The 26,673-nt window shown below is 49.3% G+C and overlaps 27 non-coding genes across 27 annotated transcripts; all 27 read left to right on the top strand.

Annotated features, from left to right (window-relative positions):
- Window positions 1-6,334: 6,334 nt before the first annotated feature.
- LOC135042603 (U1 spliceosomal RNA) lies at window positions 6,335-6,498 on the top strand. The gene has a single exon (XR_010235699.1). It is a non-coding gene; the product is annotated as a U1 spliceosomal RNA (small nuclear RNA).
- A 152-nt stretch (window positions 6,499-6,650) lies between these two features.
- LOC135042619 (U1 spliceosomal RNA) lies at window positions 6,651-6,813 on the top strand. Its single transcript, XR_010235716.1, has one exon. It is a non-coding gene; the product is annotated as a U1 spliceosomal RNA (small nuclear RNA).
- Window positions 6,814-7,459: 646 nt separating this feature from the next.
- On the top strand, window positions 7,460-7,623 carry LOC135042604 (U1 spliceosomal RNA). The gene has a single exon (XR_010235700.1). It is a non-coding gene; the product is annotated as a U1 spliceosomal RNA (small nuclear RNA).
- A 152-nt stretch (window positions 7,624-7,775) lies between these two features.
- Window positions 7,776-7,938, top strand: LOC135042621 (U1 spliceosomal RNA). The gene has a single exon (XR_010235718.1). It is a non-coding gene; the product is annotated as a U1 spliceosomal RNA (small nuclear RNA).
- Window positions 7,939-8,609: 671 nt separating this feature from the next.
- LOC135042600 (U1 spliceosomal RNA) lies at window positions 8,610-8,773 on the top strand. Its single transcript, XR_010235696.1, has one exon. It is a non-coding gene; the product is annotated as a U1 spliceosomal RNA (small nuclear RNA).
- Window positions 8,774-8,925: 152 nt separating this feature from the next.
- Window positions 8,926-9,088, top strand: LOC135042612 (U1 spliceosomal RNA). Its single transcript, XR_010235709.1, has one exon. It is a non-coding gene; the product is annotated as a U1 spliceosomal RNA (small nuclear RNA).
- Window positions 9,089-9,759: 671 nt separating this feature from the next.
- LOC135042609 (U1 spliceosomal RNA) lies at window positions 9,760-9,923 on the top strand. The gene has a single exon (XR_010235706.1). It is a non-coding gene; the product is annotated as a U1 spliceosomal RNA (small nuclear RNA).
- Window positions 9,924-10,075: 152 nt separating this feature from the next.
- LOC135042617 (U1 spliceosomal RNA) lies at window positions 10,076-10,238 on the top strand. Its single transcript, XR_010235714.1, has one exon. It is a non-coding gene; the product is annotated as a U1 spliceosomal RNA (small nuclear RNA).
- A 671-nt stretch (window positions 10,239-10,909) lies between these two features.
- On the top strand, window positions 10,910-11,073 carry LOC135042607 (U1 spliceosomal RNA). Its single transcript, XR_010235703.1, has one exon. It is a non-coding gene; the product is annotated as a U1 spliceosomal RNA (small nuclear RNA).
- A 152-nt stretch (window positions 11,074-11,225) lies between these two features.
- LOC135042615 (U1 spliceosomal RNA) lies at window positions 11,226-11,388 on the top strand. Its single transcript, XR_010235712.1, has one exon. It is a non-coding gene; the product is annotated as a U1 spliceosomal RNA (small nuclear RNA).
- A 673-nt stretch (window positions 11,389-12,061) lies between these two features.
- On the top strand, window positions 12,062-12,225 carry LOC135042596 (U1 spliceosomal RNA). Its single transcript, XR_010235693.1, has one exon. It is a non-coding gene; the product is annotated as a U1 spliceosomal RNA (small nuclear RNA).
- A 152-nt stretch (window positions 12,226-12,377) lies between these two features.
- Window positions 12,378-12,540, top strand: LOC135042626 (U1 spliceosomal RNA). Its single transcript, XR_010235722.1, has one exon. It is a non-coding gene; the product is annotated as a U1 spliceosomal RNA (small nuclear RNA).
- A 671-nt stretch (window positions 12,541-13,211) lies between these two features.
- On the top strand, window positions 13,212-13,375 carry LOC135042602 (U1 spliceosomal RNA). The gene has a single exon (XR_010235698.1). It is a non-coding gene; the product is annotated as a U1 spliceosomal RNA (small nuclear RNA).
- A 152-nt stretch (window positions 13,376-13,527) lies between these two features.
- LOC135042620 (U1 spliceosomal RNA) lies at window positions 13,528-13,690 on the top strand. The gene has a single exon (XR_010235717.1). It is a non-coding gene; the product is annotated as a U1 spliceosomal RNA (small nuclear RNA).
- Window positions 13,691-14,361: 671 nt separating this feature from the next.
- Window positions 14,362-14,525, top strand: LOC135042598 (U1 spliceosomal RNA). Its single transcript, XR_010235695.1, has one exon. It is a non-coding gene; the product is annotated as a U1 spliceosomal RNA (small nuclear RNA).
- A 152-nt stretch (window positions 14,526-14,677) lies between these two features.
- Window positions 14,678-14,840, top strand: LOC135042611 (U1 spliceosomal RNA). The gene has a single exon (XR_010235708.1). It is a non-coding gene; the product is annotated as a U1 spliceosomal RNA (small nuclear RNA).
- Window positions 14,841-15,511: 671 nt separating this feature from the next.
- LOC135042606 (U1 spliceosomal RNA) lies at window positions 15,512-15,675 on the top strand. The gene has a single exon (XR_010235702.1). It is a non-coding gene; the product is annotated as a U1 spliceosomal RNA (small nuclear RNA).
- Window positions 15,676-15,827: 152 nt separating this feature from the next.
- On the top strand, window positions 15,828-15,990 carry LOC135042622 (U1 spliceosomal RNA). The gene has a single exon (XR_010235719.1). It is a non-coding gene; the product is annotated as a U1 spliceosomal RNA (small nuclear RNA).
- A 671-nt stretch (window positions 15,991-16,661) lies between these two features.
- Window positions 16,662-16,825, top strand: LOC135042597 (U1 spliceosomal RNA). Its single transcript, XR_010235694.1, has one exon. It is a non-coding gene; the product is annotated as a U1 spliceosomal RNA (small nuclear RNA).
- A 152-nt stretch (window positions 16,826-16,977) lies between these two features.
- LOC135042614 (U1 spliceosomal RNA) lies at window positions 16,978-17,140 on the top strand. The gene has a single exon (XR_010235711.1). It is a non-coding gene; the product is annotated as a U1 spliceosomal RNA (small nuclear RNA).
- A 673-nt stretch (window positions 17,141-17,813) lies between these two features.
- Window positions 17,814-17,977, top strand: LOC135042627 (U1 spliceosomal RNA). Its single transcript, XR_010235723.1, has one exon. It is a non-coding gene; the product is annotated as a U1 spliceosomal RNA (small nuclear RNA).
- A 152-nt stretch (window positions 17,978-18,129) lies between these two features.
- Window positions 18,130-18,292, top strand: LOC135042623 (U1 spliceosomal RNA). The gene has a single exon (XR_010235720.1). It is a non-coding gene; the product is annotated as a U1 spliceosomal RNA (small nuclear RNA).
- Window positions 18,293-18,963: 671 nt separating this feature from the next.
- LOC135042601 (U1 spliceosomal RNA) lies at window positions 18,964-19,127 on the top strand. Its single transcript, XR_010235697.1, has one exon. It is a non-coding gene; the product is annotated as a U1 spliceosomal RNA (small nuclear RNA).
- Window positions 19,128-19,279: 152 nt separating this feature from the next.
- On the top strand, window positions 19,280-19,442 carry LOC135042624 (U1 spliceosomal RNA). The gene has a single exon (XR_010235721.1). It is a non-coding gene; the product is annotated as a U1 spliceosomal RNA (small nuclear RNA).
- Window positions 19,443-25,269: 5,827 nt separating this feature from the next.
- LOC135042608 (U1 spliceosomal RNA) lies at window positions 25,270-25,433 on the top strand. Its single transcript, XR_010235704.1, has one exon. It is a non-coding gene; the product is annotated as a U1 spliceosomal RNA (small nuclear RNA).
- Window positions 25,434-25,585: 152 nt separating this feature from the next.
- LOC135042613 (U1 spliceosomal RNA) lies at window positions 25,586-25,748 on the top strand. The gene has a single exon (XR_010235710.1). It is a non-coding gene; the product is annotated as a U1 spliceosomal RNA (small nuclear RNA).
- A 671-nt stretch (window positions 25,749-26,419) lies between these two features.
- On the top strand, window positions 26,420-26,583 carry LOC135042605 (U1 spliceosomal RNA). The gene has a single exon (XR_010235701.1). It is a non-coding gene; the product is annotated as a U1 spliceosomal RNA (small nuclear RNA).
- The last annotated feature ends 90 nt before the right edge of the window (window positions 26,584-26,673 follow it).

Below are 26,673 nucleotides of genomic sequence, written 5' to 3'. Positions count from 1 at the left end.
GAGATTATGCGGGAGGGAGGGAAGATGATCAGCTCGGTCTTAGACATGTTAAGTTTAAGAAAGCGCTGGGACATCCAGGAAGAGATAGCAGAGAGACAGTTGGAGATACGAGTGAGGAGAGTAGGGGAGAGGTCTGGAGAGGAAAGATAAATTTGAGTGTCATCAGCATAGAGATGATATTGGAAACCAAAAGAACTAATGAGCTTACCTAGTGAGGACGTATAGAGAGAGAAGAGAAGAGGACCAAGGACAGAACCTTGGGGTACCCCTACAGTTAGTGGAAGTGAGGGGGAGGTGGAGTCATGAGAGGAGACAGAGAATGAACGGTCAGAAAGGTAGGACGACAACCAAGAGAGGGCAGTGTTACGCAAAACAATGGAGTGAAGGATTTGCAGTAGGAGAGGATGGTCCACAGTGTCAAAAGCAGCAGAGAGATCAAGTAGAATAAGTAGAGAGTAGTGTCCCTTAGATTTAGCAGCATGGAGGTCATTGCATACTTTTGTAAGGGCAGTTTCAGTGGAGTGGAGAGGACGGAAGCCAGACTGGAATGGGTCAAGCAGTGAGTGTGAGGAAAGAAAGGAAGTAAGGCGGTTGTAGACAATACGCTCAAGGAGTTTGGAGGCAAAAGGGAGGAGAGAGATGGGTCGGTAGTTGGAGATAGTGTTTGGATCAAGGGTAGGTTTTTTAAGAATAGGAGAGATGAGAGCGTGCTTGAAGGCAGAGGGGACAGTGCCTGATGAGAGGGAGAGATTGAGAAGGTGGGAAAGATGGGAACAAGCAGAAGAAGAGAGGTGGCAAAGGAGGCGGGAGGGGATAGGGTCAAGTGGGGAGGTGGTGAGGGGACAGGAACGAATGAGGGCCATGACTTCCTCTCCAGATGCATGGGAGAAAGATGACAGAGTTGGTGCGAGGGATGGGGAGGGTTGGTAAGGGATGGGAGAAGGCTGGTTACTGATAGTCTGGTGTGATGTGATGTCCTGACGTATGGAGTCAATTTTGGATGTGAAGTAAGTGGCAAAGTCAAGAGCAGAGAGTGAGGAAGGGAGACGAGGTGGAGGTGGGCAGAGGAGTGAGTTGAGAGTGGCAAAGAGGCGCCGGGGGTTGGAAGACTGGGAGGAGATGAGGTTCTTGAAGTATGACTGTTTAGCAAGAGAAAGGGCAGCACTGAAGGATGAGAGCATAAGTTTGAAATGGAGGAAGTCTGCCTTAGAGCGTGATTTCCTCCAGTGTCGCTCAGCAGTACATGAGCATTTTTGCAGATATCTGGTGCATTTGGTGTGCCAGGGTTGAGGTGTTAATTTGCAAGGGTGAATAGTGGTTGGTGGAGCAACAGAGTCAAGAGCAGAAGTAAGGGAAGCATTGTATGTGGAAGTGGCTTGTTCAGGGCATGAGAGAGAGAGAATAGGAGAGAGAAGTGAGTCAAACAGGGAGGAAAGGAATGTGGTGTCAATAGCTTCAATGTTACGCTTAGTGATGGTAGCCTTAGGAGGTAGAGATGGGGAAGTCGAGAGAGATAGGTTGAAGGAGAGCAGGTGGTGGTCAGAGAGGGGAAATGGGGAGTTGGAAAAATCAGAAATATCACAGCGGTGAGTGAAGACCAGATCCAGTGAGCTCCCATTCACATGGGAGGGTGAGGAGGTCCACTGGGAGAGACCAAGTGAAGAGGTGAGGTTAAGGAGTTTAGAGGCAGGGGATTGTGTGGGGATGTCAATAGGGATGTTGAAATCGCCTAGGATAATGGTGGGAATGTCAGAAGAGAGGAAGTGAGGAAGCCAGGAAGCAAAGTTGTCGATGAATTTGGAAGCAGTGCCAGGGGGCCGGTAAATGACAGCTACTCTAAGATGGACTGGTTGGAAGAGGCATATGGTGTGGACCTCAAATGTAGAGAATATAAGGGATGGTTCTGGTGGTATGAGTTGGTAGGAGTAACTAGAAGGTAAAAGGACCCCAACACCACCCCCATGGCGACCCCCAGGTCGGGGTGTGTGTGTGAATGTAAGGCCCCCAGCAGAGAGAGCAGCAGCAGAAGTAGTGTCAGAGGGCATAATCCAAGTTTCAGTAATGGCTAGTAGGTGTAGGGAGTTGGAAATGAAAAGGTCATGAGTGGGGACCAGTTTGTTACAAACAGATCTGGCATTCCAGAGGGCACAGGATAGGGGGTATGAGTTTGTGGGAGAGATGTGAATTAGATTTTCAGGGTTGCTGTAGCGATGAGGTGGGATTAACTTTGAGGGCAGGGATGATGAGAGAGTAGTGATGGTACGGGTGCCTGAGCTAGGAGGGGAAACTGCAGGAGGTGGGCAGGGAGGGAGGTCAGTGTGATGTGGATGGGGGTGTGGGGAGGTGACAGGGAAGGGAGAGAGGGAGCAGGGCTGAGTTGTGGGGTAGCAGGACCATGGGGCAGAGGTGAATGAAAGTGGGGTAACAGGAAAGGTGGGGGAAGGAAACAGAGGGATGGAGGGGAGACAGAGGAGGGGAGAGAGGAGGAGGTGGAGGAGACTAGTGGGGAAGGATAAAGATACATTATTAGGTAGACACTGAGTGATGTGGGGAGTATAAGAAAACCTTGACATAGTGTTAAGTAGGTAAATAGGTTGAAGTAGTGGAAGTAGGAGAGGAGACTGTAAGGCAATCCGAGCAGAAGAATTGCAGAAATGCAGGTGAGAAAAGCAGTGTAGGCTCAAGGGGTGTAGATTTAGTATGAAATGAGTCAAAAGCGTAGATAAAGTGGGTGCAGAAATGTATTTGGAGTGTAAGAAATGAAAGGATTGTGAGAGGTTTAAGAAGCAATGGTAATTATGTTAGATGTTTTAAGTGTTTGCAGGTAAAATTGCATTGGTGCAGCTGTGCTTAAAAAACAAAATTACAATAATACAGATACAGGCATTTGTAGGTGAAATGGATAGTTTATGAAATGTCCAAGTAAGGTAGTTCTGTGCTATGTAATCAGATGCAACAATCAGGAGGTGAGTGATCTGAGGAGTAAGTGACTCACATTTGTTATTAGTTCTTCAGTTTTCTTTGTTTTGTTAGATTGGTGTGCTTCTGTTTTCCTTCTTTTTCACTTCGATTGAACGCTGATTGAACGCTGATTGAACACTGCTGTTATGTGTCAATTTTATCACGCTTTGATAAAAATGCACGCTTAGATCAATAAATGCACAGCCAAATGGCTTTGCACAGCCTACACCATTGGACTTAAGTAGAAGACTATTACAAGTGAAACCAATAATTGAAATCTGTAACCACACCCCACCCCCTCAAATGCCAGGCAATAAATTACCTTAAAAACAACAACCAGGCATTCCACAAAGATTAAACTGGGTCTCTATCATTCAAAACTTTAAAAAAGTACTTAAAAATCACATACTATGCGATAATGTTTCAATTTGCATTACCCAGCAGAATTAGCTTTGCATATATAGATATAGTGCAGCAGAATATATTGGTGGTTGTAGTCAATTGTAATTACCTGTAGGTGACAAGAAGAGAAGAAACGTCAATTCACAATCGATATCAGCTGAAGATAAATTAACGCTGATTGAACGCTGCTGTTATGTGTCAATTTTATCACGCTTTGATAAAAATGCACGCTTGGATCAATAAATGCACAGCCAAACGGCTTTGCACAGCCTACACCATTGGACTTAAGTAGAAGACTATTACAAGTGAAACCAATAATTGAAATCTGTAACCACACCCCACCCCCTCAAATGCCAGGCAATAAATTACCTTAAAAACAACAACCAGGCATTCCACAAAGATTAAACTGGGTCTATATCATTCAAAACTTTAAAAAAGTACTTAAAAATCACATACTATGCAATAATGTTTCAATTTGCATTACCCAGCAGAATTAGCTTTGCATATATAGATATAGTGCAGCAGAATATATTGGTGGTTGTAGTCAATTGTAATTACTCAGCAGAATTAGCTTTTCATATATAGATATAGTGCAGCAGAATATATTGGTGGTTGTAGTCAATTGTAATTACCCAGCAGAATTAGCTTTGCAAATATAGATATAGTGCAGCAGAATATATTGGTGGTTGTAGTCAATTGTAATTACCCAGCAGAATTAGCTTTGCATATATATAGTGCAGCAGAATATATTGGTGGTTGTAGTAAATTGTAATTACCCAGCAGCAGCTCTACTGCACTCAACATCACCAGTGCTCACAATATATATAATGCTATATACTATGCCATAGTGGTGCTTACTATATAACACCCCCTACTGCGTTCCCCCTGGCAATGAGCATGACACCCAGAGAGTGAAACCCCTGGCAATGAGCATGACACCCAGCACGTGAAACTCTTGGCATTGAGCAGTTTTTGTAAAAGTAATTAGAAGCTTTACTGTAGGGCATAGTGTATCACAGATATTGTGGTGAGTGACATAATATGTTCCAAAGGGCATTAATGTGTGGGGCTTACCCTGCACAGAAACAAAATAACTCACCCAAATCTAACTCTTTCTGCACATGTTATATCTGCCTCCCCTGCAGTACACATGGTTTTGCCCAACTGCTAACAAAATTCCTGCTGCGATCAACTTGGAATTACCCCCATCGATTGATGTTTTCACACTGCTCGTGTATATAAGACATAGGGCCTAATTCAGTTTGGATCGTAATACGCGTTCCAACCGCAAAAACTATGAAGAGGATGGGGGCATATACGCAGGGTCCATCCTGTGCATGTGCCTACATTTTCTCCGGGTGCCCCGCAGAAAATACGAATGCCTCTGCCTGTCAATCAGTAGAGGGCGTACCTTCGCAGGTATATCGCGATCATGAGCCATGTCTCCCATTTTTGTCATTATAGGTGCTCTGTGAGCTGCTGGCCATGCCCCAGCCCCTCTGTCTCCCGTGAATAGAGATTGAGGCTTATTCAGACCAGATCGCTTCAATTTATTTTCACCCAGCGGGCAATCTGGTTTGCATTGCACATGCGTATGCGCCACAATGCGTAAGTGCGACGGCCCGGAGATCACAAGAAGATTGACAAGAAGAGGGTGTTTGTGTGGGTGGCAACTGAATGTGTCTAGGGAGTGTCCGGAAAAACACTGGAGGGACCCGGCGTTTTGTGGGAGGATTTGTGACGTCACCTCAATGGCTGAGTAAGTGCTGAGCTGTGCAGCTCTTGTGCACATGTGATCACACACCTGCACAGCAAATTTTCCCTTCCGCTGTAGGCGACAACTACCTGATTACAGGGATGCAAAAAACACACCCTAGCGATCAGGTCTGAATTACCCACAATGTGCATATTTGCAGAGCAACAAGCTACAGGGAGCCTTCCACCCCCCATCCCCCCCCCCTTCCCCATGGGAAGGGGGGGGGGGGTGTTTGGGTTAGCTGGACATTCCCCAAAAAAGTGACTGTCCTGCAAAAATTGGGATAGTTGGGAGGTATGTTCAAATACATTTATTGTTTTGCATGCAGGGTAAATACTGGCTTCTTTGACATTTAGCCACAAATGCTGCACAGCTGAATTACAGTATTACACTGCAATTAACAGTTATGCTAGGACATTCCCCCTCCCAAATCTACCTCTCTCTGCATGTTACATCTGTCCCACAGTGGCGTGCGGTGAGGTCAGTGGCTAGTGAGGCACTACAGCCATAATGTCCGCCGAATCCTGCCCATGACCCTTAGCCAATGCCCGCTACTGCCTCTGAGCCGATACCCGCTGCCACCGCCAATGGCTTACAAACTCGCCCACAATCAACTGACCCAGCCCTCCGCACTATCCTGACTTCTCCCGTCTGCTTACTTTGTGCTTTCCAATGCACAATGCAAACTACAGGTAGTACTGCAGGGCCCACACCCTTTTACTTGCCTTACAGAGCAGCTCTGGGGCTGTTACAGTGCCCAGCTGCTGCAAGAAATCAGCTTGAATGCTTCAGGGGCTGGGGCATAGCCAACATGAGCCCCACACCGAAGGAGGGTGGAGGTGTTTAATGCGAACTAGGGGTCATCCAAGCGCCGCAAAAGGCCGCCATGCCCTGCACGCCCCTTTTCCCTTTTCATATGCAGACGAGAGTTGAAGCCAACTTTGACCCACTGCTTGGATGGCATTACCATATGCAAATCAATCTGCTGCAGGCCTTCCCCCAGGAATGCTTGCACTAGTTGTTGCATTTGGTTTGTTGTTTGGGGGTGCTTCAGTATTAGGCAGCCTTCTGCCCTCCCATGTTCATCTGAAAATATGTGTTCTCCCTGCAGTTGTTGTCCCCAGATGAGAGTTCCCTTGTGCTGCCTCAGTTGAATCTCCTTTACTTGACAGAGATGTGCCTGAGCAGCGGCCCTCCCCAGCCCTATCTCAAATCATACTTATTTTGCATAGGAGATACCATGGTCATGAAGATTGTTTTCCCAGGGTGAGGTTCATTCATTGCATTCTGGGTATGCTGACCCCTGTGATTTCCCCAAATGTGGGAAACTCGACTGCATTATTTGTGGTAGTGGGGGACTGTGTTTGTGCTTTCCTCTGGTCAGCTCTGGTAAAAGTCAGATTTCTTTGTCTCAGATCTTCCTCTAGCCTTGTTCTTCTTTCGAGAGTTCCCTTGTGCTGCCTCAGTTGGATCTCCTTCACTTGACAGGGTGGTGCCCGAGCAGCGACCCTCCCCAGCTCTAGCCCAACTCCTATTTACCTGCCAGGTGAGATACTATGATCAGGAAGGTGCTTCTCCCAGGGCAAGGCTCACCCATTGCACTCTGGGTGTGCTGCTCCTGCGATTTCCCCAAATGTGGGACACTTGACTGCATAATTTGTGTTTCCTCTGGTCGGCTCTCATATAATTCAGATCTCTTTGTCTCAGGTCTTTCTCCAGCCTAGTTTGCTGTCTGTTTCCACTTCTCTTTTCTTGAGCCGCTCCCTTCTATGCAGTTGCGCACTATCCTGACCTCTCCCGTCTGCTTACTTTGTGCCTTCCAACGCACAATGCATACTACAGGTAGTGCTGCAGGGCCCACACCCTTTTACATGCTTTACAGAGCAACTCTGGAGCTGTTACAGTGCCCAGCTGCTGCAAGAAATCATCTTGAATGCTTCAGGGGCTGGGGCATAGCCAACATGAGCCCCACACCGAAGGAGGGGTCATCCAAGCGCCACAAAAGGACACCATGCCCTGCACATCCCTTTTTTCTTTTCATATGCAGACGAGGGTTGAAGCCAACTTTGACCCACTGCTTGGATGACATCACCATATGCAAATCCATCTGCTGCAGGCCTTCCCCCAGGAATGCTTGCACTAGTTGTTGCATTTGGTTTGTTGTTTGGGGGTGCTTCAGTATTAGGCAGCCTTCTGCCCTCCCATGTTCATCTGAAAATATGTGTTCTCCCTGCAGTTGTTGTCCCCAGATGAGAGTTCCCTTGTGCTGCCTCAGTTGAATCTCCTTTACTTGACAGAGATGTGCCTGAGCAGCGGCCCTCCCCAGCCCTATCCCAAATCATACTTATTTTGCATAGGAGATACCATGGTCATGAAGATTGTTCTCCCAGGGTGAGGTTCATTCATTGCATTCTGGGTATGCTGACCCCTGTGATTTCCCCAAATGTGGGAAACTCGACTGCATTATTTGTGGTAGTGGGGGACTGTGTTTGTGCTTTCTTCTGGTCAACTCTGGTAAAAATCAGATTTCTTTGTCTCAGATCTTCCTCTAGCCTTGTTCCTCTTTCGAGAGTTCCCTTGTGCTGCCTCAGTTGGATCTCCTTCACTTGACAGGGGGGTACCCGAGCAGCGACCCTCCCCAGCTCTAGCCCAACTCCTACTTACCTGCCAGGTGAGATACTATGATCATGTAGGTGCTTCTCCCAGGGCAAGGCTCACCCATTGCACTCTGGGTGTGCTGCCCCTGTGATTTCCCCAAATGTGGGAAACTTGACTGCATAATTTGTGTTTCCCCTGGTCGTCTCTCGTATAATTCAGATCTCTTTGTCTCAGGTCTCTCTCCAGCCTAGTTTGCTGTCTGTTTCCACTTCTCTTTTCTTGAGCCGCTCCCTTCTATGCCCTTGCGCACTATCCTGACTTCTCCCGTCTGTTTACTTTGTGCCTTCCAACACACAATGCAAACTACAGGTAGTGCTGCAGGGCCCACACCCTTTTACTTGCCTCACAGAGCAGCTCTGGAGCTGTTACAGTACCCAGCTGCTGCAAGAAATCAGCTTGAATGCTTCAGGGGCTGGGTCATTGCCAACATGAGCCCCACACCGAAGGAGGGTGGGGGTGTTTAATGCGAACTAAGGGTCACCCAAGCGCCGCAAAAGGCCGCCATGCCCTGCACGCCCCTTTTCTCTTTTCATATGCAGACGAGGGTTGAAGCCAACTTTGACCCACTGCTTGGATGGCATTACCATATGCAAATCAATCTGCTGCAGGCCTTCCCCCAGGAATGCTTGCACTAGTTGTTGCATTTGGTTTGTTGTTTGGGGGTGCTTCAGTATTAGGCAGCCTTCTGCCCTCCCATGTTCATCTGAAAATATGTGTTCTCCCTGCAGTTGTTGTCCCCAGATGAGAGTTCCCTTGTGCTGCCTCAGTTGAATCTCCTTTACTTGACAGAGATGTGCCTGAGCAGCGGCCCTCCCCAGCCCTATCCCAAATCATACTTATTTTGCATAGGAGATACCATGGTCATGAAGATTGTTCTCCCAGGGTGAGGTTCATTCATTGCATTCTGGGTATGCTGACCCCTGTGATTTCCCCAAATGTGGGAAACTCGACTGCATTATTTGTGGTAGTGGGGGACTGTGTTTGTGCTTTCCTCTGGTCAGCTCTGGTAAAAGTCAGATTTCTTTGTCTCAGATCTTCCTCTAGCCTTGTTCTTCTTTCGAGAGTTCCCTTGTGCTGCCTCAGTTGGATCTCCTTCACTTGACAGGGGGGTGCCCGAGCAGCGACCCTCCCCAGCTCTAGCCCAACTCCTACTTACCTGCCAGGTGAGATACTATGATCAGGAAGGTGCTTCTCCCAGGGCAAGGCTCACCCATTGCACTCTGGGTGTGCTGCTCCTGCGATTTCCCCAAATGTGGGAAACTTGACTGCATAATTTGTGTTTCCTCTGGTCGGCTCTCGTATAATTCAGATCTCTTTGTCTCAGGTCTTTCTCCAGCCTAGTTTGCTGTCTGTTTCCACTTCTCTTTTCTTGAGCCGCTCCCTTCTATGCCCTTGCGCACTATCCTGACCTCTCCCGTCTGCTTACTTTGTGCCTTCCAACGCACAATGCATACTACAGGTAGTGCTGCAGGGCCCACACCCTTTTACATGCTTTACAGAACAGCTCTGGAGCTGTTACAGTGCCCAGCTGCTGCAAGAAATCATCTTGAATGCTTCACGGGCTGGGGCATAGCCAACATGAGCCCCACACCGAAGGAGGGTGGAGATGTTTAATGCGAATTAAGGGTCATCCAAGCGCCACAAAAGGACGCCATGCCCTGCACATCCCTTTTTTCTTTTCATATGCAGATGAGGGTTGAAGCCAACTTTGACCCACTGCTTGGATGACATCACCATATGCAAATCCATCTGCTGCAGGCCTTCCCCCAGGAATGCTTGTACTAGTTGTTGCATTTGGTTTGTTGTTTGGGGGTGCTTCAGTATTAGGCAGCCTTCTGCCCTCCCATGTTCATCTGAAAATATGTGTTCTCCCTGCAGTTGTTGTCCCCAGATGAGAGTTCCCTTGTGCTGCCTCAGTTGAATCGCCTTTACTTGACAGAGATGTGCCTGAGCAGCGGCCCTCCCCAGCCCTATCCCAAATCATACTTATTTTGCATAGGAGATATCATGGTCATGAAGATTGTTCTCCCAGGGTGAGGTTCATTCATTGCATTCTGGGTATGATGACCCCTGTGATTTCCCCAAATGTGGAAAACTCGACTGCATTATTTGTGGTAGAGGGGGACTGTGTTTGTGCTTTCCTCTGGTCAGCTCTGGTAAAAGTCAGATTTCTTTGTCTCAGATCTTCCTCTAGCCTTGTTCTTCTTTCGAGAGTTCCCTTGTGCTGCCTCAGTTGGATCTCCTTCACTTGACAGGGGGGTGCCCGAGCAGCGACCCTCCCCAGCTCTAGCCCAACTCCTACTTACCTGCCAGGTGAGATACTATGATCAGGAAGGTGCTTCTCCCAGGGCAAGGCTCACCCATTGCACTCTGGGTGTGCTGCTCCTGCGATTTCCCCAAATGTGGGATACTTGACGGCATAATTTGTGTTTCCTCTGGTCGGCTCTCGTATAATTCAGATCTCTTTGTCTCAGGTCTCTCTCCAGCCTAGTTTGCTGTCTGTTTCCACTTCTCTTTTCTTGAACCGCTCCCTTCTATGCCCTTGCGCACTATCCTGACTTCTCCCGTCTGCTTACTTTGTGCCTTCCAACGCACAATGCGAACTACAGGTAGTGCTGCAGGGCCCACACCCTTTTACTTGACTTACAGAGCAACTCTGGAGCTGTTACAGTGCCCAGCTGCTGCAAGAAATCAGCTTGAATGCTTCAGGGGCTGGGGCATAGCCAACATGAGCCCCACACCGAATGAGGGTGGAGGTGTTTAATGCGAACTAGGGGTCATCCAAGCGCCGCAAAAGGCCGCCATGCCCTGCACGCCCCTTTTCTCTTTTCATATGCAGATGAGGGTTGAAGCCAACTTTGACCCACTGCTTGGATGACATCACCATATGCAAATCCATCTGCTGCAGGCCTTCCCCCAGGAATGCTTGTACTAGTTGTTGCATTTGGTTTGTTGTTTGGGGGTGCTTCAGTATTAGGCAGCCTTCTGCCCTCCCATGTTCATCTGAAAATATGTGTTCTCCCTGCAGTTGTTGTCCCCAGATGAGAGTTCCCTTGTGCTGCCTCAGTTGAATCTCCTTTACTTGACAGAGATGTGCCTGAGCAGCGGCCCTCACCAGCCCTATCCCAAATCATACTTATTTTGCATAGGAGATACCATGGTCATGAAGATTGTTCTCCCAGGGTGAGGTTCATTCATTGCATTCTGGGTATGATGACCCCTGTGATTTCCCCAAATGTGGGAAACTCGACTGCATTATTTGTGGTAGTGGGGGACTGTGTTTGTGCTTTCCTCTGGTCAGCTCTGGTAAAAGTCAGATTTCTTTGTCTCAGATCTTCCTCTAGCCTTGTTCCTCTTTCAAGAGTTCCCTTGTGCTGCCTCAGTTGGATCTCCTTCACTTGACAGGGGGGTGCCCGAGCAGCGACCCTCCCCAGCTCTAGCCCAACTCCTACTTACCTGCCAGGTGAGATACTATGATCATGAAGGTGCTACTCCCAGGGCAAGGCTCACCCATTGCACTCTGGGTGTGCTGCTCCTGCAATTTCCCCAAATGTGGGACACTTGACTGCATAATTTGTGTTTCCCCTGGTCGGCTCTCGTATAATTCAGATCTCTTTGTCTCAGGTCTCTCTCCAGTATAGTTTGCTGTCTGTTTCCACTTCTCTTTTCTTGAGCCGCTCCCTTCTATGCCCTTGCGCACTATCCTGACTTCTCCCGTCTGCTTACTTTGTGCCTTCCAATGCACAATGCAAACTACAGGTAGTGCTGCAGGGCCCACACCCTTTTACTTGCCTTACAGAGCAGCTCTGGAGCTGTTACAGTGCCCAGCTGCTGCAAGAAATCAGCTTGAATGCTTCAGGGGCTGGGGCATAGCCAACATGAGCCCCACACCGAAGGAGGGTGGAGGTGTTTAATGCGAACTAGAGGTCATCCAAGCGCCGCAAAAGGCCGCCATGCCCTGCACGCCCCTTTTCTCTTTTTTGATATGCAGACGAGGGTTGAAGCCAACTTTGACCCACTGCTTGGATGGCATTACCATATGCAAATCAATCTGCTGCAGGCCTTCCCCCAGGAATGCTTGCACTAGTTGTTGCATTTGGTTTGTTGTTTGGGGGTGCTTCAGTATTAGGCAGCCTTCTGCCCTCCCATGTTCATCTGAAAATATGTGTTCTCCCTGCAGTTGTTGTCCCCAGATGAGAGTTCCCTTGTGCTGCCTCAGTTGAATCTCCTTTACTTGACAGAGATGTGCCTGAGCAGCGGCCCTCCCCAGCCCTATCCCAAATCATACTTATTTTGCATAGGAGATACCATGGTCATGAAGATTGTTCTCCCAGGGTGAGGTTCATTCATTGCATTCTGGGTATGCTGACCCCTGTGATTTCCCCAAATGTGGGAAACTCAACTGCATTATTTGTGGTAGTGGGGGACTGTGTTTGTGCTTTCCTCTGGTCAGCTCTGGTAAAAGTCAGATTTCTTTGTCTCAGATCTTCCTCTAGCCTTGTTCTTCTTTCGAGAGTTCCCTTGTGCTGCCTCAGTTGGATCTCCTTCACTTGACAGGGGGGTGCACGAGCAGCGACCCTCCCCAGCTCTAGCCCAACTCCTATTTACCTGCCAGGTGAGATACTATGATCAGGAAGGTGCTTCTCCCAGGGCAAGGCTCACCCATTGCACTCTGGGTGTGCTGCTCCTGCGATTTCCCCAAATGTGGTACACTTGACGGCATAATTTGTGTTTCCTCTGGTCGGCTCTCATATAATTCAGATCTCTTTGTCTCAGGTCTTTCTCCAGCCTAGTTTGCTGTCTGTTTCCACTTCTCTTTTATTGAGCCGCTCCCTTCTATGCCCTTGCGCACTATCCTGACCTCTCCCGTCTGCTTACTCTGTGCCTTCCAACGCACAATGCATACTACAGGTAGTGCTGCAGGGCCCACACCCTTTTACATGCTTTACAGAGCAGCTCTGGAGCTGTTACAGTGCCCAGCTGCTGCAAGAAATCATCTTGAATGCTTCAGGGGCTGGGGCATAGCCAACATGAGCCCCACACCGAAGGAGGGTGGAGATGTTTAATGCGAATTAGGGGTCATCCAAGCGCCACAAAAGGACGCCATGCCCTGCACATCCCTTTTTTCTTTTCATATGCAGACGAGGGTTGAAGCCAACTTTGACCCACTGCTTGGATGACATCACCATATGCAAAACCATCTGCTGCAGGCCTTCCCCCAGGAATGCTTGCACTAGTTGTTGCATTTGGTTTGTTGTTTGGGGGTGCTTCAGTATTAGGCAGCCTTCTGCCCTCCCATGTTCATCTGAAAATATGTTTTCTCCCTGCAGTTGTTGTCCCCAGATGAGAGTTCCCTTGTGCTGCCTCAGTTGAATCTCCTTTACTTGACAGAGATGTGCCTGAGCAGCGGCCCTCCCCAGCCCTATCCCAAATCATACTTATTTTGCATAGGAGATACCATGGTCATGAAGATTGTTCTCCCAGGGTGAGGTTCATTCATTGCATTCTGGGTATGCTGACCCCTGTGATTTCCCCAAATGTGGGAAACTCAACTGCATTATTTGTGGTAGTGGGGGACTGTGTTTGTGCTTTCTTCTGGTCAACTCTGGTAAAAATCAGATTTCTTTGTCTCAGATCTTCCTCTAGCCTTGTTCCTCTTTCGAGAGTTCCCTTGTGCTGCCTCAGTTGGATCTCCTTCACTTGACAGGGGGGTACCCGAGCAGCGACCCTTCGCAGCTCTAGCCCAACTCCTACTTACCTGCCAGGTGAGATACTATGATCATGTAGGTGCTTCTCCCAGGGCAAGGCTCACCCATTGCACTCTGGGTGTGCTGCCCCTGTGATTTCCCCAAATGTGGGAAACTTGACTGCATAATTTGTGTTTCCCCTGGTCGGCTCTCGTATAATTCAGATCTCTTTGTCTCAGGTCTCTCTCCAGCCTAGTTTGCTGTCTGTTTCCACTTCTCTTTTCTTGAGCCGCTCCCTTCTATGCCCTTGCGCACTATCCTGACTTCTCCCGTCTGCTTACTTTGTGCCTTCCAACACACAATGCAAACTACAGGTAGTGCTGCAGGGCCCACACCCTTTTACTTGCCTCACAGAGCAGCTCTGGAGCTGTTACAGTGCCCAGCTGCTGCAAGAAATCAGCTTGAATGCTTCAGGGGCTGGGGCATTGCCAACATGAGCCCCACACCGAAGGAGGGTGGGGGTGTTTAATGCGAACTAAGGGTCACCCAAGCGCCGCAAAAGGCCGCCATGCCCTGCACGCCCCTTTTCTCTTTTCATATGCAGACGAGGGTTGAAGCCAACTTTGACCCACTGCTTGGATGGCATTACCATATGCAAATCAATCTGCTGCAGGCCTTCCCCCAGGAATGCTTGCACTAGTTGTTGCATTTGGTTTGTTGTTTGGGGGTGCTTCAGTATTAGGCAGCCTTCTGCCCTCCCATGTTCATCTGAAAATATGTGTTCTCCCTGCAGTTGTTGTCCCCAGATGAGAGTTCCCTTGTGCTGCCTCAGTTGAATCTCCTTTACTTGACAGAGATGTGCCTGAGCAGCGGCCCTCCCCAGCCCTATCCCAAATCATACTTATTTTGCATAGGAGATACCATGGTCATGAAGATTGTTCTCCCAGGGTGAGGTTCATTCATTGCATTCTGGGTATGCTGACCCCTGTGATTTCCCCAAATGTGGGAAACTCGACTGCATTATTTGTGGTAGTGGGGGACTGTGTTTGTGCTTTCCTCTGCTCAGCTCTGGTAAAAGTCAGATTTCTTTGTCTCAGATCTTCCTCTAGCCTTGTTCTTCTTTCGAGAGTTCCCTTGTGCTGCCTCAGTTGGATCTCCTTCACTTGACAGGGGGGTGCCCGAGCAGCGACCCTCCCCAGCTCTAGCCCAACTCCTACTTACCTGCCAGGTGAGATACTATGATCAGGAAGGTGCTTCTCCCAGGGCAAGGCTCACCCATTGCACTCTGGGTGTGCCGCTCCTGCGATTTCCCCAAATGTGGGAAACTTGACTGCATAATTTGTGTTTCCTCTGGTCGGCTCTCGTATAATTCAGATCTCTTTGTCTCAGGTCTTTCTCCAGCCTAGTTTGCTGTCTGTTTCCACTTCTCTTTTCTTGAGCCGCTCCCTTCTATGCCCTTGCGCACTATCCTGACCTCTCCCGTCTGCTTACTTTGTGCCTTCCAACGCACAATGCATACTACAGGTAGTGCTGCAGGGCCCACACCCTTTTACATGCTTTACAGAACAGCTCTGGAGCTGTTACAGTGCCCAGCTGCTGCAAGAAATCATCTTGAATGCTTCAGGGGCTGGGGCATAGCCAACATGAGCCCCACACCGAAGGAGGGTGGAGATGTTTAATGTGAATTAGGGGTCATCCAAGCGCCACAAAAGGACGCCATGCCCTGCACATCCCTTTTTTCTTTTCATATGCAGACGAGGGTTGAAGCCAACTTTGACCCACTGCTTGGATGACATCACCATATGCAAATCCATCTGCTGTAGGCCTTCCCCCAGGAATGCTTGTACTAGTTGTTGCATTTGGTTTGTTGTTTGGGGGTGCTTCAGTATTAGGCAGCCTTCTGCCCTCCCATGTTCATCTGAAAATATGTGTTCTCCCAGCAGTTGTTGTCCCCAGATGAGAGTTCCCTTGTGCTGCCTCAGTTGAATCTCCTTTACTTGACAGAGATGTGCCTGAGCAGCGGCCCTCCCCAGCTCTATCCCAAATCATACTTATTTTGCATAGGAGATACCATGGTCATGAAGATTGTTCTCCCAGGGTGAGGTTCATTCATTGCATTCTGGGTATGCTGACTCCTATGATTTCCCCAAATGTGGGAAACTCGACTGCATTATTTGTGGTAGTGGGGGACTGTGTTTGTGCTTTCCTCTGGTCAGCTCTGGTAAAAGTCAGATTTATTTGTCTCAGATCTTCCTCTAGCCTTGTTCTTCTTTCGAGAGTTCCCTTGTGCTGCCTCAGTTGGATCTCCTTCACTTGACAGGGGGGTGCCCTAGCATCAACCCTCCCCAGCTCAAGCCCAACTCCTACTTACCTGCCAAGTGAGATACAATGATCATGAAGGTGCTTCTCCCAGGGCAAGGCTCACCCATTGCACTCTGGGTGTGCTGCTCCTGCGATTTCCCCAAATGTGGGAAACTTGACTGCATAATTTGTGTTTCCCCTGGTCAGCTCTCGTATAATTCAGATCTGTTTGTCTCAGGTCTCTCTCCAGCCTAGTTTGCTGTCTGTTTCAACTTCTCTTTTCTTGAGCCGCTCCCTTCTATGCCCTTGCGCATTATCTTGACTTCTCCCATCTGCTTACTTTGTGCCTTCCAATGCACAATGCGAACTACAGGTAGTGCTGCAGGGCCCACACCCTTTTACTTGCCTTACAGAGCAGCTCTGGAGCTATTACAGTGCCCAGCTGCTGCAAGTAATCAGCTTGAATGCTTCATGGGCTGGGGCATAGCCAATATGAGCCCCACACCGAAGTAGGGTGGAGGTGTTTAATGCGAACTAGGGGTCATCCAAGCGCCGCAAAAGGCCGCCATGCCCTGCACGCCCCTTTTCTCTTTTCATATGCAGACGAGGGTTGAAGCCAACTTTGACCCACTGCTTGGATGACATCACCATATGCAAAACCATCTGCTGCAGGCCTTCCCCCAGGAATGCTTGTACTAGTTGTTGCATTTGGTTTGTTGTTTGGGGGTGCTTCAGTATTAGGCAGCCTTCTGCCCTCCCATGTTCATCTGAAAATATGTGTTCTCCCTGCAGTTGTTGTCCCCAGATGAGAGTTCCCTTGTGCTGCCTCAGTTGAATCTCCTTTACTTGACAGAGATGTGCCTGAGCAGCGGCCCTCACCAGCCCTATCCCAAATCATACTTATTTTGCATAGGAGATACCATGGTCATGAAGATTGTTCTCCCAGGGTGAGGTTCATTCATTGCATTCTGGGTATGCTGACCCCTGTGATTTCCCCAAATGTGGGAAACTCGACTGCATTATTTGTGGTAGTGGGGGACTGTGTTTGTGCTTTCCTCTGGTCAGCTCTGGTAAAAGTCAGATTTCTTTGTCTCAGATCTTCCTCTAGCCTTGTTCCTCTTTCAAGAGTTCCCTTGTGCTGCCTCAGTTGGATCTCCTTCACTTGACAGGGGGGTGCCCGAGCAGCGACCCTCCCCAGCTCTAGCCCAACTCCTACTTACCTGCCAGGTGAGATACTATGATCATGAAGGTGCTACTCCCAGGGCAAGGCTCACCCATTGCACTCTGGGTGTGCTGCTCCTGCAATTTCCCCAAATGTGGGACACTTGACTGCATAATTTGTGTTTCCCCTGGTCGGCTCTCGTATAATTCAGATCTCTTTGTCTCAGGTCTCTCTCCAGTATAGTTTGCTGTCTGTTTCCACTTCTCTTTTCTTGAGCCGCTCCCTTCTATGCCCTTGCGCACTATCCTGACTTCTCCCGTCTGCTTACTTTGTGCCTTCCAATGCACAATGCAAACTACAGGTAGTGCTGCAGGGCCCACACCCTTTTACTTGCCTTACAGAGCAGCTCTGGAGCTGTTACAGTGCCCAGCTGCTGCAAGAAATCAGCTTGAATGCTTCAGGGGCTGGGGCATAGCCAACATGAGCCCCACACCGAAGGAGGGTGGAGGTGTTTAATGCGAACTAGAGGTCATCCAAGCGCCGCAAAAGGCCGCCATGCCCTGCACGCCCCTTTTCTCTTTTTTGATATGCAGACGAGGGTTGAAGCCAACTTTGACCCACTGCTTGGATGGCATTACCATATGCAAATCAATCTGCTGCAGGCCTTCCCCCAGGAATGCTTGCACTAGTTGTTGCATTTGGTTTGTTGTTTGGGGGTGCTTCAGTATTAGGCAGCCTTCTGCCCTCCCATGTTCATCTGAAAATATGTGTTCTCCCTGCAGTTGTTGTCCCCAGATGAGAGTTCCCTTGTGCTGCCTCAGTTGAATCTCCTTTACTTAACAGAGATGTGCCTGAGCAGCGGCCCTCCCCAGCCCTATCCCAAATCATACTTATTTTGCATAGGAGATACCATGGTCATGAAGATTGTTCTCCCAGGGTGAGGTTCATTCATTGCATTCTGGGTATGCTGACCCCTGTGATTTCCCCAAATGTGGGAAACTCAACTGCATTATTTGTGGTAGTGGGGGACTGTGTTTGTGCTTTCCTCTGGTCAGCTCTGGTAAAAGTCAGATTTCTTTGTCTCAGATCTTCCTCTAGCCTTGTTCTTCTTTCGAGAGTTCCCTTGTGCTGCCTCAGTTGGATCTCCTTCACTTGACAGGGGGGTGCACGAGCAGCGACCCTCCCCAGCTCTAGCCCAACTCCTATTTACCTGCCAGGTGAGATACTATGATCAGGAAGGTGCTTCTCCCAGGGCAAGGCTCACCCATTGCACTCTGGGTGTGCTGCTCCTGCGATTTCCCCAAATGTGGGACACTTGACGGCATAATTTGTGTTTCCTCTGGTCGGCTCTCATATAATTCAGATCTCTTTGTCTCAGGTCTTTCTCCAGCCTAGTTTGCTGTCTGTTTCCACTTCTCTTTTCTTGAGCCGCTCCCTTCTATGCCCTTGCGCACTATCCTGACCTCTCCCGTCTGCTTACTTTGTGCCTTCCAACGCACAATGCATACTACAGGTAGTGCTGCAGGGCCCACACCCTTTTACATGCTTTACAGAGCAGCTCTGGAGCTGTTACAGTGCCCAGCTGCTGCAAGAAATCATCTTGAATGCTTCAGGGGCTGGGGCATAGCCAACATGAGCCCCACACCGAAGGAGGGTGGAGATGTTTAATGCGAATTAGGGGTCATCCAAGCGCCACAAAAGGACGCCATGCCCTGCACATCCCTTTTTTCTTTTCATATGCAGACGAGGGTTGAAGCCAACTTTGACCCACTGCTTGGATGACATCACCATATGCAAAACCATCTGCTGCAGGCCTTCCCCCAGGAATGCTTGCACTAGTTGTTGCATTTGGTTTGTTGTTTGGGGGTGCTTCAGTATTAGGCAGCCTTCTGCCCTCCCATGTTCATCTGAAAATATGTGTTCTCCCTGCAGTTGTTGTCCCCAGATGAGAGTTCCCTTGTGCTGCCTCAGTTGAATCTCCTTTACTTGACAGAGATGTGCCTGAGCAGCGGCCCTCCCCAGCCCTATCCCAAATCATACTTATTTTGCATAGGAGATACCATGGTCATGAAGATTGTTCTCCCAGGGTGAGGTTCATTCATTGCATTCTGGGTATGCTGACCCCTGTGATTTCCCCAAATGTGGGAAACTCAACTGCATTATTTGTGGTAGTGGGGGACTGTGTTTGTGCTTTCTTCTGGTCAACTCTGGTAAAAATCAGATTTCTTTGTCTCAGATCTTCCTCTAGCCTTGTTCCTCTTTCGAGAGTTCCCTTGTGCTGCCTCAGTTGGATCTCCTTCACTTGACAGGGGGGTACCCGAGCAGCGACCCTTCGCAGCTCTAGCCCAACTCCTACTTACCTGCCAGGTGAGATACTATGATCATGTAGGTGCTTCTCCCAGGGCAAGACTCACCCATTGCACTCTGGGTGTGCTGCCCCTGTGATTTCCCCAAATGTGGGAAACTTGACTGCATAATTTGTGTTTCCCCTGGTCGGCTCTCGTATAATTCAGATCTCTTTGTCTCAGGTCTCTCTCCAGCCTAGTTTGCTGTCTGTTTCCACTTCTCTTTTCTTGAGCCGCTCCCTTCTATGCCCTTGCGCACTATCCTGACTTCTCCCGTCTGCTTACTTTGTGCCTTCCAACACACAATGCAAACTACAGGTAGTGCTGCAGGGCCCACACCCTTTTACTTGCCTCACAGAGCAGCTCTGTGTTACGATTCCTGTACTCCAGACTGGAGAAGATCTTATGGCAGAGATCTGAGTACAGGAATGAAATACAGGTTGTGGGAGCTGGAAAGCCTAGTAACCCCTGGCACCCTAACTCCGTTGTCTCGCCCGTGTTATCAGAAATCCCCTGCGAGACTATGGTTGCTTGAGCCCATGGCAGCCGCGTTCGAAGGGCGGATTATGTCTGCCCAACCCCGATGCCCCCGCAGGTCTTAATGGGAGACAAGGGGAAGTCCGAGACAGGGTGATAACAAGGGGCCCTCTGACTAAGCAACCAAGCCAGGGGTTACAAGCTAACTTAACTAAATCAAAAGATATGTGCGGACTAGCCGCCAGGGAAAAGGACAACCAAAGATCCACTGATCCGACACTCCTATCCGGCACCGCTGGACACCAGAGTGGATCTTTGTGGAAGCGGAATCCTCCGCAAAGCTCCAGAACACAATATAAACAAAATAATAAAAAATAGCGGACAAGCCGCAACACACGGCTGCGCCGCGACTCACGAACACCACCAGATGTTAAAGGTGCTCGATCAGACTCCAGGAACAGCTGGTAACTTCCGAGTACAGGATCACTGAGAACAGGAACAAACGAACAGACCGGGACTGGGAACTCTCTCTGCAGCAGAATCAGGCAAACAGGAAGCTATCACCGGCGTCTGTGAGGAGTCCTGGGAGTGCTTTTAACAGAGAGTCCTAATTAAACAATCCAGAGCAGCTGGCCCACTGCATGATTCCAACTGACAAAATGCAATCAGCAGCCAGGTGAGGCTGAACACATGGAACAAGCTGCAATTACACAGACTAACCAGCGGCAGCAGACAAGAGCATACTAAAACAGAGCAACAGGAAATCCTGGCATGCAAGACAACTAATAAACATGAAATACCTAACAAAAATGCAAAACAGGAATGAGCCACAGCCGTGGCTCATAACATTACCCCCCCCTTGAGGAGGGGTCAAAAGACCCCAATATTCAGACTATCCAGAACAAGGGATACAAACAAAAAAAAAAAAACCTGACACACTGGTCTAACAGACAAGAAAACAAAAAACAAGCTGTAGCAACAACTTATAACAGTGCCCTCCCCTTGATGGTGGCCACTGGACACAAGACAAGGAAAAAAAAAAAAAAAAAAAAAACTCTCTTTTTTTTTTATCAAGGCAAGAGTCAAAAATTATTTCTTTTTCTTCTTCTTCTTTTTACAAAGCTCTTTAGGTCTGACCAAGGTAATTCCCCAAACATTGTCTGAACTGATGGTACCACCCAGCAAGGCTGCGTTCAAATCAGAGACAGGTCTCTTACCCTTGGGAGCTGAACTTTCTGGTAAAGTACTATTATTAGAAGAAGAAGTCAGAAAAGCACATCCTGCAGTCAAAGCAACGGGCTGGGACTCTTGTGCCGAGTTTACAGTATTTGGTGGACTCTCAGCAGACAAGACGGGTGACTTAGAGGAACCTGAACCAATTTCTTTGGAACCGTATCTTTTAACAATTGCATCACAGAATGCTTGGGGATCCTGAAGAATGGGATCTTCAGCTTTCATTAGGCTGGTTGCCCACTCAGAAGGCTCTCCTCTAAAAGAATAAATCAGATAGAGCCCAAGGTTTTCTGAAGTGATGCCCAGAAATGGTCTAGACAACATAATAGTGTAATAGTGTTTGAAAAGCGCCAAAAATTGGGCGAAGTCCCCATCAAAGGTTATGGATGTTGAAATATCAGAGTCAGGATCTGTTTCCTTTTCATCTGACTGACTGGAGTGCTTTGCTAGGACCTGGTCACTATTGGCCTTACTCGAGGCTGAGACTCTCTGAACCCCACCCGGGGCTGAGACTTTCTGAACCCCACACGGGGCAGTGACTTTCTGAACCCCACACGGGGCAGTGACTTTCTGAACCCCACACGGGGCAGTGACTTTCTGAACCCCACACGGGGCAGTGACTTTCTGAACCCCACCCGGGGCAGTGACTTTCTGAACCCCACCCGGGGCAGTGACTTTCTGAACCCCACCCGGGGCAGTGACTTTCTGAACCCCACCCGGGGCAGTGACTTTCTGAACCCCACCCGGGGCAGTGACTTCCTGAACCCCACCCGGGGCAGTGGCCTCCGGGAACCCCGCTGGGGCAGTGGCCTCCGGGAACCCCGCTGGGGCAGTGGCCTCCGGGAACCCCGCTAGGGCAGTGGCCTCCGGGAACCCCGCTGGGGCAGTGGCCTCCGGGAACCCCGCTGGGGTCAGCACCTCGGATTCTTTTACTGGGACCGGGCCGTTGGCCTCCCTGACTGGGATCGGGCCACCGGCCTCCCTCTCTGAGTCGATAATTATCGAAAGTCCTTTCGTGACTATGACTTCCGGGACTTTTGCTGAAGTAATAACGTTCAGATCCTCCACTAATGCTATGCTTCTTAAGTTCTTTCCTGGGGAAGCGACTTCTAGACCCTTCTTTGGGGCTGCGTCTCTCGAGACCCCACTTGGGGATATTACTTCAAAGATCCCTTCTGGGGTTTTGCTTCTCGAGTTCCCTTCAAGAACAATGGTTTTAGATACCCTTTCTGGGGTTGCGCTCCTCAAGTCCCTACCTGGGGTAACAGCTTCTGAGACCCCTTCTGGTATGGAAACCTGAGCTACAATATTTGATTTCCCTCTATAAGCTTGGGTATCGGGTACCGCTCCAGCACTCTGGGCATCGGGTACCGCTCCAGCACTCTGGGCATCGGGTACCGCTCCAGCACTCTGGGCATCGGGTACCGCTCCAGCACTCTGGGCATCGGGTACCGCTCCAGCACTCTGGGCATCGGGTACCGCTCCAGGACCCTGGGCTACGGGCACCACTCCAGGACCCTGGGCTACGGGCACCACTCCAGGACCCTGGGCTACGGGCACCACTCCAGGACCCTGGGCTACGGGCACCACTCCAGGACCCTGGGCTACGGGCACCACTCCAGGACCCTGGGCTACGGGCACCACTCCAGGACCCTGGGCTACGGGCACCACTCCAGGACCCTGGGCTACGGGCACCACTCCAGGACCCTGGGCTACGGGCACCACTCCAGGACCCTGGGCTACGGGCACCACTCCAGGACCCTGGGCTACGGGCACCACTCCAGGACCCTGGGCTACGGGCACCACTCCAGGACCCTGAGCTACGGGCACCACTCCAGGGACTTGCAACTCCGCTTCCACAGGAACCTCAAGAGAGGAGAGAAACATTCTCTTTTGATTCCTGAATCTATAATGGGGCTCCCTTGCCCAAGGACCCCAATTATAGGACAGAGAGCTTTTGTGTGTGGGTTGTGTGACAAGTACCTCTGCCACAGTAGAGACAGGAGTAGGTCTTGTATCATGACTCAACTTGGACAGAGGGCAAGACTCGTCACCACACTTTGGCTTGCGCAACTCACAGGTCTGCAGATAATGGCCTAAACCCCCACAATATAGGCATAAGTTTAAGTTTCTGCGACGCAGACGCTCCTCTTCTGAGAGCCTGGGCCGCAGAAAACTTTTAAACTTTTTCTCTTCAATTAAACCAGAGGATTCTCTTGTCACCATACTGTGAACAAGAGTCTCTTTAGAGATAGATGTACTCTCAACGACTTCTGGCAAAATAAGCAAGATTTTAGTCAGAAGGTTTTGCAGTTGCTTTAGGGATTGCTGAAAAGCTTCTAGTCGCTCTGGTCTCAAAGCACTGAATACAGAGTTCAGGGCTGCGAGAGATGCCTGCAGGGCTTGCATAGTAGACATAGGAGGATTTAAAACTAGACAAGACAAGACAAGGCAAGACAAGGCTAGGCAAGGCTAGGCAAGGCAAGGCAAGGCAAGGCAAGACTAAATTTTGCTAAACAAATCAAGACTTTTTTTTTTTTGTATTTTTTTTTTTTTTTTTTAAAACACCGGACTGGATTCTAAACACCGGACTGGATTCTAAACACCGGACTGGATTCTAAACACCGGACTGGATTCTAAACACCGGACTGGATTCTAAACACCGGACTGGATTCTAAACACCGGACTGGAGTCTGCACACTGAATTCTATACAGGACTGGATTCTAAACACCGGATTGGATTCTGCACACTGAATTCTAGACAGGACTGGATTCTAGACTAGACACTGGACTGGGCCAAAAAAGAAAAAAAAGTTTTATTTCTTTTTTTTTTGTGGTATGGCCGGTGATAATGTTACGATTCCTGTACTCCAGACTGGAGAAGATCTTATGGCAGAGATCTGAGTACAGGAATGAAATACAGGTTGTGGGAGCTGGAAAGCCTAGTAACCCCTGGCACCCTAACTCCGTTGTCTCGCCCGTGTTATCAGAAATCCCCTGCGAGACTATGGTTGCTTGAGCCCATGGCAGCCGCGTTCGAAGGGCGGATTATGTCTGCCCAACCCCGATGCCCCCGCAGGTCTTAATGGGAGACAAGGGGAAGTCCGAGACAGGGTGATAACAAGGGGCCCTCTGACTAAGCAACCAAGCCAGGGGTTACAAGCTAACTTAACTAAATCAAAAGATATGTGCGGACTAGCCGCCAGGGAAAAGGACAACCAAAGATCCACTGATCCGACACTCCTATCCGGCACCGCTGGACACCAGAGTGGATCTTTGTGGAAGCGGAATCCTCCGCAAAGCTCCAGAACACAATATAAACAAAATAATAAAAAATAGCGGACAAGCCGCAACACACGGCTGCGCCGCGACTCACGAACACCACCAGATGTTAAAGGTGCTCGATCAGACTCCAGGAACAGCTGGTAACTTCCGAGTACAGGATCACTGAGAACAGGAACAAACGAACAGACCGGGACTGGGAACTCTCTCTGCAGCAGAATCAGGCAAACAGGAAGCTATCACCGGCGTCTGTGAGGAGTCCTGGGAGTGCTTTTAACAGAGAGTCCTAATTAAACAATCCAGAGCAGCTGGCCCACTGCATGATTCCAACTGACAAAATGCAATCAGCAGCCAGGTGAGGCTGAACACATGGAACAAGCTGCAATTACACAGACTAACCAGCGGCAGCAGACAAGAGCATACTAAAACAGAGCAACAGGAAATCCTGGCATGCAAGACAACTAATAAACATGAAATACCTAACAAAAATGCAAAACAGGAATGAGCCACAGCCGTGGCTCATAACACTCTGGAGCTGTTACAGTGCCCAGCTGCTGCAAGAAATCAGCTTGAATGCTTCAGGGGCTGGGGCATTGCCAACATGAGCCCCACACCGAAGGAGGGTGGGGGTGTTTAATGCGAACTAAGGGTCACCCAAGCGCCGCAAAAGGCCGCCATGCCCTGCACGCCCCTTTTCTCTTTTCATATGCAGACGAGGGTTGAAGCCAACTTTGACCCACTGCTTGGATGGCATTACCATATGCAAATCAATCTGCTGCAGGCCTTCCCCCAGGAATGCTTGCACTAGTTGTTGCATTTGGTTTGTTGTTTGGGGGTGCTTCAGTATTAGGCAGCCTTCTGCCCTCCCATGTTCATCTGAAAATATGTGTTCTCCCTGCAGTTGTTGTCCCCAGATGAGAGTTCCCTTGTGCTGCCTCAGTTGAATCTCCTTTACTTGACAGAGATGTGCCTGAGCAGCGGCCCTCCCCAGCCCTATCCCAAATCATACTTATTTTGCATAGTAGATACCATGGTCATGAAGATTGTTCTCCCAGGGTGAGGTTCATTCATTGCATTCTGGGTATGCTGACCCCTGTGATTTCCCCAAATGTGGGAAACTCGACTGCATTATTTGTGGTAGTGGGGGACTGTGTTTGTGCTTTCCTCTGCTCAGCTCTGGTAAAAGTCAGATTTCTTTGTCTCAGATCTTCCTCTAGCCTTGTTCTTCTTTCGAGAGTTCCCTTGTGCTGCCTCAGTTGGATCTCCTTCACTTGACAGGGGGGTGCCCGAGCAGCGACCCTCCCCAGCTCTAGCCCAACTCCTACTTACCTGCCAGGTGAGATACTATGATCAGGAAGGTGCTTCTCCCAGGGCAAGGCTCACCCATTGCACTCTGGGTGTGCCGCTCCTGCGATTTCCCCAAATGTGGGAAACTTGACTGCATAATTTGTGTTTCCCCTGGTCGGCTCTCGTATAATTCAGATCTCTTTGTCTCAGGTCTTTCTCCAGCCTAGTTTGCTGTCTGTTTCCACTTCTCTTTTCTTGAGCCGCTCCCTTCTATGCCCTTGCGCACTATCCTGACCTCTCCCGTCTGCTTACTTTGTGCCTTCCAACGCACAATGCATACTACAGGTAGTGCTGCAGGGCCCACACCCTTTTACATGCTTTACAGAACAGCTCTGGAGCTGTTACAGTGCCCAGCTGCTGCAAGAAATCATCTTGAATGCTTCAGGGGCTGGGGCATAGCCAACATGAGCCCCACACCGAAGGAGGGTGAAGATGTTTAATGTGAATTAGGGGTCATCCAAGCGCCACAAAAGGACGCCATGCCCTGCACATCCCTTTTTTCTTTTCATATGCAGACGAGGGTTGAAGCCAACTTTGACCCACTGCTTGGATGACATCACCATATGCAAATCCATCTGCTGTAGGCCTTCCCCCAGGAATGCTTGTACTAGTTGTTGCATTTGGTTTGTTGTTTGGGGGTGCTTCAGTATTAGGCAGCCTTCTGCCCTCCCATGTTCATCTGAAAATATGTGTTCTCCCAGCAGTTGTTGTCCCCAGATGAGAGTTCCCTTGTGCTGCCTCAGTTGAATCTCCTTTACTTGACAGAGATGTGCCTGAGCAGCGGCCCTCCCCAGCTCTATCCCAAATCATACTTATTTTGCATAGGAGATACCATGGTCATGAAGATTGTTCTCCCAGGGTGAGGTTCATTCATTGCATTCTGGGTATGCTGACTCCTATGATTTCCCCAAATGTGGGAAACTCGACTGCATTATTTGTGGTAGTGGGGGACTGTGTTTGTGCTTTCCTCTGGTCAGCTCTGGTAAAAGTCAGATTTCTTTGTCTCAGATCTTCCTCTAGCCTTGTTCTTCTTTCGAGAGTTCCCTTGTGCTGCCTCAGTTG

The sequence above is a fragment of the Pseudophryne corroboree genome, unplaced genomic scaffold (genome assembly GCF_028390025.1).
Source record: "Pseudophryne corroboree isolate aPseCor3 unplaced genomic scaffold, aPseCor3.hap2 scaffold_830, whole genome shotgun sequence".
Classification (NCBI taxonomy): Eukaryota; Metazoa; Chordata; class Amphibia; order Anura; family Myobatrachidae; genus Pseudophryne; species Pseudophryne corroboree.
This window is presented reverse-complemented; position numbering and strand designations above follow the sequence as displayed.